General features: G+C 46.5%; 1 pseudogene; it reads right to left on the bottom strand.

Annotated features, from left to right (window-relative positions):
• Nucleotides 1-8337: 8337 nt before the first annotated feature.
• LOC125756846 (uncharacterized) lies at nt 8338-13545 on the bottom strand (annotated as a pseudogene).

The following is a 13545-nucleotide window of genomic DNA, read 5'->3' as shown; positions in this document are numbered from 1 at the left end:
ATAGACAGCACGCGCAACTACGACCTCGTCTCCACTTGAAGCAAGAAAGTTGCTGCCATTAGTTGAGAGAAAATGTAGCACAGGAATGCGCACTCGTGAATTGTGAAATGGGTCTTATAGACCCTTTATGTAATCCGCAACTTTACGCGTCGGTTTACCGAACGTCTAGCATCCAGTGCATTACTATTGAAGAAGTGACCTTGTAGCACTTAGTAATACTGTATGGTCGCTTATTTAGGGAGGAATACAGCTTTCAGCTAGAGGCCCCCGTCTTCTGCTGTGACAAGAAAGGACAGTCGCGCAATTTATGTTGTAACGTCTGGTACACTAGATAGCGCTCACAGTTCAGGATGTAAGCGCAATTGAAAAGGTGTGAGTGGCGCCGTGTTACGGCAAAGATCAGGTGAAACCTGCGGAGTATACTGGCGCAGCTGCTGTTTTTTCTAGCCGGAGGCAGAAACTCATGTCACTCTATTTCCCGCAATATTAATTAGAACTAACAGACAATAATGCCAAGGAAAGTATAGATGATGTTATTTGAATAATTGGGGTATAAATGTGAAGAAAGTAAAGCGGACGAAAAGATAACTTGCCGCCGGCAGTTGCGACCTTCGAATAACGCGTCCGACGTGAACTTGCGACCTTCGAATAACGCGTCCTATGCTCTACCCTGAGCTACGGCGGCGGTCATACCCCGTCCACTTCATAGGTACACATGTGCATTTAAACCTAGGAGTGTTAGTCAGCGCCGATCACAGCCATGGCGCAAGTGTGGAACACTCTTTTTCTGCCTTTTGGCGTCACGTAGCAGTGACCTTTTCTTACGAGCTGGCACTCACCAATAATCCCTCGCATACTACCTGAAGGCAGCAAGTCTGCCAGACACGAGACCCTCGCTATGAATGAGGGAAAGAAGGTGACTTTTAAGGCTCGTTTTTCTTTGTCATACACCCTTAACCTCCCCTATACTTTCCTTGGCATTATTGTCTGTTAGTTCTAATTAATATGTGTCTAACAAAAAAAACGAGCCCCTAAAAGTAATTCGAAGGTCGCAGGTTCGGTCCCCTTCCGGCGACAAGTTATCTTTCCGTCCACTTTACTTTCTTCAGATTTAATCCCAATTATTACAAATACACCCCCTATACTTTTTCTTAGCAATTGTCTCTTAGTTCTAATTAATATTGTGTCTAACAAAGAAAAACGAGCCCCTAAATGTCATCTTCTTTCCTTCAATTTCCGCAGTTGCCGTAGGATGGTCTGTTTGAGGCCAGTATATTTCTGTGTAAATCTGCATAGGTGACCTCAAGAAAAGATCGCATCAGTCCGCAATTATAGTATTATGTAGGGCTTCCACAATAAACCGACAAACCGAGAAAAGATGACTTGCTTACTAGAGCGAGCGTCTTATATTTAATTTCTTCTCGTCTCTTTTACCTTTCTCGGGATTTCCTAACTCTCCGCCACCAACCATGTTTCAACTGCGACTTTCCAACCAGTCTGGTCCCCGAACGCGCCTCCGGTTTCGATGAGCTCGAGTAGGCAGGCTTCGAGAAATGCGACCTGCTGCCGAATAATCCAGGGATGATAGCCACAGATGCTTGAATCCGCGACATCAACCAACGACTACGGGCCCCTTGTGTCCAGTGTGCGAAAGTGTGAATTTTCGCACACTGCACACAAGGGGCCCGTCGTCGACACTTTCGAAAGGGGAATTTTGGACCGTCAGCGCGTCTAATGAAAGATTTGGGCCCATATTGAACACGAACGATGCCTCTCAAACAAAGAGATATCGGTTTTAAAGCACCATTAAAAATGTCGATTAAGATTAAAAGATTCCACAGAAAGCAATTAATCGATTAAAGGATAAATCGATTACCGATTAACGATTAATCGATTAAAAATTTTAATCGACCATCCCTACACTGGGGAAGGGGTAAGGGGAGACAGAAAAGTAAGAAAGGCATGGGATAGGGAGGGAGGGAAACAACAACACACACACACACACACACACACACACACACACACACAGGAGTGTCACAATCGTTCAACGAGGCTGGTCGCTCGCAGAAACTTCATCAGCACCTTCGTTGCTTTCTGGCGTGAAGCTCGATCTTTCCGACAATCCAAGATTGACTGCTCAGAAAGCGGCTGGTCGTCGAGGCGAGCAAACACTGATGCGAGGGACTGTCTCTGGCCTACCTCGATCCGAGACAACCCTTCTCTGCCGCATGTGGCTTGGGGTGTCTTTTACGAACGCCTTTGCTTGCCGCATTGGAATGACAGACAGTGCTGCATGTGACCATTGCGGTAATGACGAAACCATCGAACATATTTTGTGTCAGTGCCCTCAGTACAAAAAAAAAAGATGTGGACACATGAGTCACATGGGGGCAGCACCTTGCCAGAAAACATTGTTTATTTGCCCAGTTCACCCCGCAGGGGCGTCTGCGGAAGCAGGCGTTTGGTGTGTAGCGACACCACGGACCCGAGCTAACGGGGGGGTTTCGACCCCCTCCCACGCCTAGCCGTGCGTGGCTTTGCCGTGTCCGGGGAAAAGGGGATCCTGGGGGTTGAGCCGACGCCGGGTGATTGGACCTAAGGCCCCCCGGCAGAGGCAACACACCCCTTTGGCCCCGGCTTCACGTAGACGGCACCCCTGGCTGACCCACCCAGGGGAATCGGCAGTCGCCTTTTCCTGTCTCTCTCCCCTCATCTTCGTCTTTCTCTCTCACTTTAAATCTTTCCTGTCTACTCCTCCCTTTCGTTACTTCCGATTTTCCTGGCGGCAAGGGTTAACCTTGTGTAGTTACTCTCGCTTGAGTAGTTATATTAGGTTATAGCGGCACTGTACGGCTGGCGTCTGTAGCCTTATACATCTAAGTGCTTCAGCGTCCCCTAGTTGGACTCCATGGTGGGTGGCCGCCATTGCTGCCGAAACAAACAAAACAATCATGGGAACACCCTCATTTCCCCGCCTACTTGATCGTCTCCCTCAGAAGAGGGTACGCACCGAAGAACTAACCTGTTTCAACCGACCGAGAACCTCCTATCCGAAATTCCACGTAATCCATAGTGAAGCTACAGACAAACAAGCCAGATCGATTTCCCCATTTGTTGTGGCAAAGTCTCTGACCGAAGTCTTTGGGCCAGGCTACAAGGTAACTAAGATGGCTAGCGGTGACCTTCTGCTTGAGCTACCTGAAAACACCACTACGACAAACTTGGTGGTCTAGCAACCTTTGGCAACATTCCAATATCTGTTTCACCTCACCGATCAATGAATACCACACGCGGAGTCGTCTCAGAAGTAGATCTCCTTGAATTATCAGAGCAAGAACTTCTAGAAGGATGGAAAGAGCAAAATGTCACCGATGTGAAGCGAATCATAATCAGACGCGACAACAAAGAAATAGCGACGAAGCATCTCATACTAACCTTCGAATCCAGCGATCTACCACAAACCATTGAAACAGGATACATCAAACTAGCCGTCCGCCCGTACATCCCAAATCCGAGGCGATGCTTCAAATGCCAGCGATTCGGCCATGGTTCGCAGAGCTGCCGTGGTCAAGAAACTTGCGCGAGATGTGGAGGCCAAGGCCATCCCTCTGAAAACTGTACAAGCACCCCACTGCGTCAATTGTGACGGCGATCATGCAGCCTACTCGCGATCCTGTCCGAACTGGAAAAGAGAGAAAGACATAATCACCCTCAAGGTAAAAGAAAACATTTCTTTCCGTGAAGCCCGTAAGAGGTGCTCACCTTTTCACACCACACCTTACGCTGATGCGGCGCGCCGGGGGGCCGCGTCGCATCGGCCGCCGCCACTCCTTCGGTCTGCGCAGAGCGACCCGTCGGCTGTGGCGCCTGCCCCCAAGGCGGCAGTAGTTAAGGCTACACCGCCAACTCGCGAACAGGGACCGGCGACTCCAGGGCCGTCGGGTCTCAAGGCCTCGTCTCACCAGGCGAGGCCCGAAACTCGAGCCACTAGCCCGACCGTGCGGGCATCCAGTGCCTCCGAGGAGGCAATGGACACGGCATCGGCACCACTGGTGCCGAAACACCGGCGCAGTTCTCTGGACCGCGCCAAGAAAACAAAAAAGCCAATACGGGGCCGGACGACCGTCCTGCCTCCTGAAACAAAGTATTTCACTTGAACACTCCACACTTCCTTATTGTACACACAGCACCTTTGTATGATTAATATGCACACACAAATATTACAGTGGAACATCCGAGGCCTTCTTCGAAACCTCGATGACATTCAAGAACTCCTTCACGAACTCAATCCAAAAGTGCTGTGTGTGCAAGAAACACATTTAAAACCACAACACACAAACTTTCTACGAAACTACCTCATTTTTCGAAAGGACCGAGATGATGCCACGGTATCATCCGGCGGTGTAGCCATTATAGTCAACCAATCAGTAGCATGTACACATTTACCACTACAGACGTCCCTGGAAGCAGTGGCTGTTCGAGCAGTTCTTCTAGATAAACTCATCACCATTTGCTCTCTATACATACCGCCACAATACAACCTACAAAAACAAGAATTCCAGTCCTTGGTGGATGAACTGCCCGAGCCTTATCTGGTCCTTGGGGACTTGAATGCGCATAGCGATCTATGGGGTGACTCTCGCTGCGATGCGCGAGGTCGTCTGATCGAAAATTTTCTCTTTTCTTCCGGCGCGTGTCTGTTGAATCGGAAAGAGCCAACATATTATAATCTCGCCAACAATTCCTACTCGTCAATAGACCTCAGCATTACATCTCCATGCCTTCTTCCAGTCCTTAATTGGAAAGTTATTGGGAATCCCTATGGAAGTGACCATTTCCCAATAGTTCTAAGCGCAGCAATAACAAATCAATGTCCTCCACAGGTTCCTAAATGGCAGACTGAAAGAGCCGATTGGGAACAGTTTCGAAAACTTACCATCTTAAGCTGGACTGACATGTGTACCTTAAGTATAGAAGCTGCTGTGGACTACTTTGTAGCCTTTTTGATCGATGCTGCAAGCAAATGCATCCCACAAACAAGCGGACGGTCTCGAAAACAACGTGTCCCATGGTGGAATAATGACTGTCGAATTGCGCGAAACAAGCAAAACAAGGCATGGAGGTTGCTTCGCGATTCTCCGACAGCTGAGAACCTTATCAACTTTAAGAACATAAAGTCCCAAGGCAGGAGGACGCGCCGACAGGCTAGAAGAGAAAGTTGGCAGAAGTTTTTATCAGGCATTAGTTCATATACACACGAGGGTAAAGTCTGGAACAGGGTCACTAGGGTAGTAGGAAGACAAGCGTATTCACTTCCTCTAGTAAGCACAGAAGGTGAGAGCTTGGAAGACCAGGCGAACTACCTAGGCGCACACTTCGAACAAGTGTCCAGTTCCGCGCATTACTCTGAAGTCTTCCAACGGTACAAAACAAGAATAGAAAAACAGAAACTAGAGCGGAAAAGCACAAAGCACGAGGCATATAACCAACCTTTCAGCTTAGCTGAGCTACAGGTATCACTAAGCTGCTGCAGTAATTCCGCCCCAGGATCTGACCGTGTGGTATATGACATGTTGAAAAACCTACCTGCCGAAACGAAAAAAACCTTACTTTCCCTGTATAACGCCATCTGGTTTTCCGGCGAGATCCCTCGTCATGGAAAGAGGCGATTGTCATTCCTATTCTTAAACAGGGCAAAGATCCATCCTCTGTTACGAGTTACAGGCCCATCGCGCTAACAAGCTGTCTGTGCAAACTTTTCGAAAAGATGATAAACCGTCGACTTATACATTTCCTGGAAATGAACAATCTACTTGACCCGTACCAGTGCGGATTTCGCGAGGGCAGATCCACCATTGACCACCTGTTACGTATCGAGGCACAAATCCGTGACGCATTCGTCCACAGGCAGTTCTTTCTGTCTGTGTTCCTCGATATGGAAAAGGCTTACGACACAACATGGCGCTTTGGAATACTAAGAGACCTGTCCCACCTTGGTGTACGTGGTAGAATGCTAGATATAATAGAGAGCTACTTGTCAGATCGCACGTTTCGAGTCCGGGTAGGAAATGTTCTATCAAGACCATTTCTTCAAGAAACGGGAGTGCCACAGGGTGGTGTACTTAGTTGCACACTCTTTATTATCAAAATGAATTCCTTGCGCCTCTGCATACCACGAAATATGTTTTATTGCACATATGTCGACGATGTACAGGTCGGTTTTAAGTCGTGCAACCTTTCGATCTGTGAGCGTCAGGTCCAGCTAGGGCTGAACAAGATCTCCAAATGGGCGGACGAGAATGGTTTCAGCCTTAATCCTCAAAAAAGCACCTGTGTCCTGTTCTCTCGAAAGAGAGGCCTTCATCCTGATCCAGATATTGACCTGCATGGTCAACATCTCTCCGTGAAGACGGAGCACAAATTCTTAGGCCTAATTCTCGATAGTAAGCTTACGTTCGTATCGCACATTAAATATTTAAAAAACAAATGCCTAAAAACAATGAATGTTCTAAAAGTGTTGTCACACACTACGTGGGGTAGTGACAAAAAGTGTCTGTTGAATCTGTACAAAAGCCTCATACGCACTCGCCTAGACTACGGTGCAATAATCTATCAGTCGGCGACAGCAAGCGCCTTGAAGATGCTTGACCCTGTCCACCATCTAGGCATTCGCCTTTCTACGGGCGCCTTTCGCACCAGCCCCGTGGAAAGCCTCTACGTCGAATCGGACGAGTGGTCGCTACACCTACAGAGATCTTACCTATCTTTTGTATATTTTCTGAAGGTGAACGCAAACAAGGAACACCCCTCACACTCCACAATCAATGATTTGTCCAGTTCTGCCCTTTTCGACAACCGTTCTTCGGTGAGACAGCCGTACTCACTTCGTGTGAGGGCTCTAGCTGAAGAAATGGGTGTGCGAATTCTCGAACACTCTCTAATGGCTCCCGCTCCACGTCTCCCGCCGTGGCAGTGGCAGCTTATAGATTGTGATGTTTCTTTCGTGGAAGTTACCAAGCACGCGCCACTTGCACATATCCGCACACACTTCCTCGAACTCCAGCACAAATACACGTGTCCAGAATTCTTCACAGATGCCTCAAAGTCCAATACTTCTGTGTCGTACGCAGCGGTTGGTCCATCCTTTTCCGATTCCGGTATTCTGCACCCAAACTCAAGTATCTTCACAGCGGAAGCTTACGCGATACTTGCGGCTGTTAAACACATAAGACACTCAAAACTACAAAAGGCAGTTATTTACACGGATTCCCTAAGCGTGGTAAAAGCTTTAAAAACTCTGAAAAAACACAAAAACCCTGTCCTTGTCTCGCTATACTCTCTTTTATGCACGATCTACACACTCGAACAACGTGTCGTAGTGTGCTGGGTGCCAGGGCACCGCGAGATTGCAGGCAACGTGTTGGCGGATCACCTAGCAGTATCCGCCCACGAAAACAGTCCCAATACACTCATAGCTATTCCCCCACTAGACTTAAAACCCTTCCTCAAAAGAAAGCTCAGGGCCTTTTGGCAGACCACATGGGATATGCAGACAAGAAATAAGCTACACGTTATCAAACCACATCTAGGTAATTGGCCGCCGGTATCGAAGTCACGCTACACAGAAGTTACACTTTGCAGACTGAGGATTGGCCACACACATAGTACCCACTCATATCTTTTGTCCGGAGGCGATCCACCTCTGTGTGATCACTGTGGCGATCCACTAACTGTACTCCACACCTTACTGCAATGCACGGAACTGGACGCTCTCAGAAAAAAGCATTTTTCACCCATATACCTACAGTACCCACTCCATCCTTTTATGTTCATTGGCAGAGAACCCCATTTTAAATATCAGTCCCTGTTTGCATTCCTAAAAGATGTACACAATTTTAACGTTATTTTTCCAGGCGCTCCGTAGCGCGGCCTCATGATTGAGGCTGCTGCTACGGTTTCCATCAAAGGAAGCACCTGCCTCTCGGCCTTTGGGATCAAAGGCCTTGAGGAGGCACTCGTGCTGTTATCCCGCCTCTCACATGTAAATACCATGCTCACTCGTCATTTATCCCACACCCATAGATCACACCACTTGTCACTGCCATAATTTTATACTGTATACACATTTTTTACGCTTCTTTATAGCGCGTGATTTTAGGCCTTTATACAGCCACAATACACCCTGTCATCGTAATCATTGGTCATCGCCAACACCACATAACAGACATGGCGCTCTTTGGCCACCCATGGCCCTTGCGCCAAAAAGCCCCACTAATCATCATTTGCCCAGTTCAATGTTCTAAAGCCACTTCAGTGGCTAAAGCAGCTGGGATGCTCTCAGTTTAGCTTGCAAGCATAGCAAAACCATTGCTTCAGCTTTGCATCTGCATTACGGACTCCAGCACAGCTCCTGCACAAAAGAAGCAGAATGTTAACACATGTATATTCTTTTAAAAATGCTCGATAAACCTCATCAGTGAAACCACTCCAGGCATTGGTCACACGATATCATTTTGATCTGCCCATCGTCCTTTTCCTTGCAGCTGTGGCACAACCATAACTTGTGTTTCTTCTTTGTGGCAACTGCAAGTACAACACTGGTTCTTAGAGTAACAGTCTTTTCAATTGAATAAGATTGCCCATGTATAACTTAACTGCATTCAGAGAGGTAACATGATGCGCAACCTATTTTGATCAGTTTCCAGGGCAAAATATATTCTGGTATACCTTCATAACCAAGCTTCCTGCACTTACTGGTGTGTAAAGAACAGTAAAAAATAACCTCTCATAATGAGGTACATCATGAAATGCAAAAATACCTAAGTCTTCAATGTCTTAAAGGAGTCCTGACACAAAAATTTTCGCCCCGCGTTTTTTTGCTGCAATGTGTTGCTGGGGTCCTGTTAGTCATAACACGGCACATCGTTTGCTGCAGCGCGCGACAGATAATTAATTACAAGCTCCTCATTACCGACACAGCCTCAGTTTCGGTTTGACAGAGCTCCAAAAACGACAAGCCGCCGGGTGCAACTATTACCACCTAGCGAGTGAAACGCTCGGTCACGTGAGCACACAGAACAGTGACGCATTTCCGCGCTGTCTGTCGTCGTCGGGCTCATCGTCGTCTGAGTCCCTCGCATCAGTGTAGGCCAGAGACAGTCCCGCGCATCAGTGTTTGCTCGCCTCGACGACCAGCCGCTTTCTGAGCAGTCAGTCTTGGAATGTCGGAAAGATCGAGCTTCACGCCAGAAAGCAACGAAGGCGCTGATGAAGTTTCTGCGAGCGACCAGCCTCGTTGAACGATTGTGACACTCCTGTGTGTGTTTGTGCTTCCCTTAATGTCAGCGACAGCGTATCATTTCTTGGCGTTCACCTCGATGCTAACCTTACCTTCGCTCTCCATATTGCTCACATTAGAAAAACGGCAGCATTCGGCATTCGCGCATTACTCAAAGCTCGCTCATATTTTTCTCATAAAGCACTCCTTTCTCTTTACTTCGCATTCATTCATTCTCATATCACTTATGGCATCGCATCATGGGGGAATACTTACCAGTGTCATCTTTCATCCTTACAACATCTACAAAATCGAGCTCTTCGCGTTGTTTTTAACTGCTCTCGCGTCAGTAGCGCCATTCCCCTTCTTCAGTGCAATAACATCTTAACGGTTAGCAACCTATTTCGGTTTAATCTAATTATGTTTCTGCATAAACAAATAAAAAATCAACTTTCTGCTAATTTCATTGATCCCAAGATGTTAGTTAATACTAACACAACCAGGTTTGCGGCTAACAATAACTTTTTACTTCCTAAGGTTCATACTAACTATGGTAAATCACCTTCTCTCTTCTGTACCATCTCCATATGGAATAACTTGCCCACTTCACTAAAATGTAAAAGTTTCTTTTATTTCATTTAAAAATCATTAAAAGAGCATCTGTTAAATAGTTGATCGGTCTTTTTTTGTTACTTCACAATGTATTTATTATTCGTATTTTTGATGCCATGCCCTTTTGTTTTTCAGTCTGCTTTGTGTATTCTTTGTTTCTGCGATTCTAACAGCTGCTTATTGTTGTTTTATTTATTTGTAATCATCACCGAGGGTCCCGTTGCAGTCGTGTACTTTGGGACCCTCGTCTGTATATTTTACTACATGTAATATTCTTTTATATCATGATAATAAACTTATTGATTGATTGATTGATTGATTGATTGATTGATTGATTGATTGATTGATGGCGACGATTTTTTCTCGCGACTGGGATGGAAGGAAGTTTCGACGTGTCGAATCACTTCAGGTTTGACCCGCTGGCGAGGAGCAATTCGTGGGGAAGCGCGTCAAAATAGAAATGGCGGCTACGACGTCATCATAACTTGTACCGGCTGCAACGGTTACGTAGGGGAAGTAGGGGGGGTCACCTCGGGTCACCTCCGAGGGTGTCAATGCACCAGGTGCGGCCGATAATGCTGGATCGCGCTCGCGAACTTCAAAATTCATATAAAATACCTTCCAAGCCTTATTCGCTGTCGATATTTTGCAGATGGTACACGCACGTACACGGGAATCGATCCAGCAGGCTATCTCGGCCGCGAAATTTTGTGTCAGTACCCCCTTTAATAACAGATGGTATTTTTAGGCCTCAAAGCAACATCCATGCTGTGATTGGCACTGTAGTAGTGGGCTCCAAATAGCTTCTGGCCTAGATACTCTGCTTTGAAATTTGAGCCCACCACCAGAAAACTTTGCTGTGGCTCGAGTTCTATCCTGTTCGTTTGCAAACAGCAGCCGAGCACCTCTGCCTTTACATGTATTTAACAATGTAGTGTACCCGATGTCATCAGTAGTGTCCAGGCATCTTCAGTGAAGAACCTCTTCAAACTGCGTAGCTTGACCCTATAGTCTAAAAGGGCACTGAGTAGAACGTCTGGGCACACCTCAACTTCAGATTCATCCACAATGTGGCCACGAATGAGGACACTGTTGCATACAGTCTCTCCTACTATACCAGTCAGAAGTACTGGAAAAGACAAGGTTGCATTACGTTTGGGCAAATTAAAACGAGTAGTTGCAACTTACATCTGTGTTTTGAAGTCTCGGGAAGCTGTTCGAATGGCACTGATGCAGTGCTTGTGGGGTGTCTCATCTTTTTATGCAGCTTCTGGCCAATACTCTTCTTGGGACTACCCCGACATTTAACCACAGGGAGCTTCAGTTGCGGTACCGTCCGATTAGCAGCTGGCTCAGCTACAGGGACATCATGCTCCACCTGGATGGTAGTTCTGTCATGGCTGTGCTTGCCTTGTCAGCAGCTACAGTTGATTGGGCACTTTGGCTCTAACCAGCTTCCATGAACCTCTTCTAAGAGTTCAAGTCTCATGCTAAAAAATATCAGCTGGACAATCAGCTAAATGGTCGGCCATTCGTTTTAGTGTTCGCATGGCGCAGTTGAATCGTTGATTTCTGTTCGTTTTGCCATACGAGGGTCCGGGCATAGTTAAAGGTTCCACTGGTACAATCTCTAACGGGTGCCCTTGGTCTGCAGCCAGTTCCATGCCCTCTGCCATGAAGGAGATTTGGTAGCTATCAAACCAACGCATCTTCACAGCCTTTTGTAGATCTGGGCTTTTCCCGAACTTGTGACACACAGCCAAGAAGTGGCGGCAACTTAAACCAAGACTAGAAAATGTTGTGCAGGTGCATGTCTGTTCATCCAAGCAAACTTTGTCATGTATTATCACAAAATGAAGATACACGGTAATGCTCTGATGTTAATTTCTGAACTTCTGGATTGCTTTTCTTTCGTTTTTCTTCTTCCTTTCTGATAAGGCTACAAGCATACGGAGTGAGAGCCTTGGAAAACATTCTGTCCATTTGACTTGAGGCGCCATAGGTATAGAACTCGCACGTCTGTAGAACGGCTGTTTCGTGCTTTGCGCCACGCCACATTGCGCTGGAGATCTTCACGAGGGCACGCAGTGCTTCATGAAGTTTTTGTGACGTAGACGAAATAGCTTTGACTGTACCATTGTGCGACTCCACGCGGTTGGTAGTGTTGTTGCCTCCAGTAAATGTAGCATTGCACAAGTGCCTTGCCCGCATGTGAGGTATTTTTGCCCAGTTGGTGTTGAAGTATTTCAGTGCATCTTCATTCGCGTACCTACAGAATTCTTCTTGCACTTCCTCGAATAACTGTGCTGTTGGTGCATTGACCATTTCACTAAAGCTATTTATCAGCCTTTCTCGCTCCTCTGCAGATTCGGAAAACTCTCCTGCAGCTGATCTAAATGCTTTCATGACGTGGAACTGGCATAGATGCACTGCCGGTTGCGATGGGAATGTTTCCCGAACAGCATTTATTTCGGTAAAGTACTTGTCAACAACAACGGCGTTTGTTTTTGTAGCATCCTCATTTTCATTCACAAATGCCTGCAGCAATTTTGTGACATGTTGTTGTTCCGAGGCAACGACTGCATAAGCAACCCTTTGGCCGCTTTGGCGGCAGCGACATGGCTGCGGCCAAAGCCATCCGCAATGACGAAAACAAACAGGGGCATCCTGAGTTTGTCCTGTAAGTAGCATCCAGGAGAAGCACTTTCGGAAACAACGCAAAAACCCTCTTGATGATGATGATGATTGTATAAAAAGAATTTGCAGCTCTTGATTTTCGTCAGTGATAGGAATTATCCTAGCTTGCCGTGTGGACAGCAATTCCTCAATCACTTAATGAGTTGGTCTGCTTCGTGCCTTCTTCTTCTCTTATTTCTTAGGTTATGAAGTTCCCTAGCTGTATGAGTCTTTCCTGGAATGATTTCCAAACCAAACGAAAGAGAGTTAATTGTCATTGAACATTTATCCAGCAAGAAAAAGAGAGAAAGAAAAGAAACACAAGCTTCTATTAAAAGTTGTAATTTAATGATAGAAATATTCACTTACCTGAGTTTTCTTCGAGTTTTTGCAGAATCAAGCGTGGAGGAACTCTCATTTCTAACAGTGCTTCCACGAGTTCTTTCTCATGGTCCCCAAACCTGCGGGACTCTGGATATGAGTTGAAGATCGCGGGTGTCGTGTCATGATTGTGCTCCAGCATGACGCTGGTTATTTCCAACTCCTGGAAAGATCTCCTGGCAGCGATGACGATGCAAGCCGGGCAATCTTTCTTCATTGTCCTTATTAAGAGAATAGGGCAAAGTGAGTCAGAGCGCGCGTCGCCACAATTTACGGCAACACAATTCTCGCCAAATGGAAGGCCTTTGCAATAAGCTATGCTTTACACCGCTGTAACGCTAGTTCTATTCCATACCTTTCATTCGGACGAATTCTAGTGCCAGTAGTCCTGCGCGGCCCACCATGCTTGCAAGTGAAAGTAGCATTAGCGAATTCAAGCTGCTTTTCCAACTTCGCCGCTGCCGATGAGAGATGTGCGTTGACCACGTCGACTGATTTGCTTGTTTTCTTAACAAAGTATTCGTGGTCACTTGAAACTGACGAAACACATTTGCAAACTCTGCAAAAGACTGAAATCTCTCTGCCTCTTTTATCTCCAT

The sequence above is a fragment of the Rhipicephalus sanguineus genome, unplaced genomic scaffold (assembly GCF_013339695.2).
Source record: "Rhipicephalus sanguineus isolate Rsan-2018 unplaced genomic scaffold, BIME_Rsan_1.4 Seq950, whole genome shotgun sequence".
NCBI lineage: Eukaryota > Metazoa > Arthropoda > Arachnida > Ixodida > Ixodidae > Rhipicephalus > Rhipicephalus sanguineus.
This window is presented reverse-complemented; position numbering and strand designations above follow the sequence as displayed.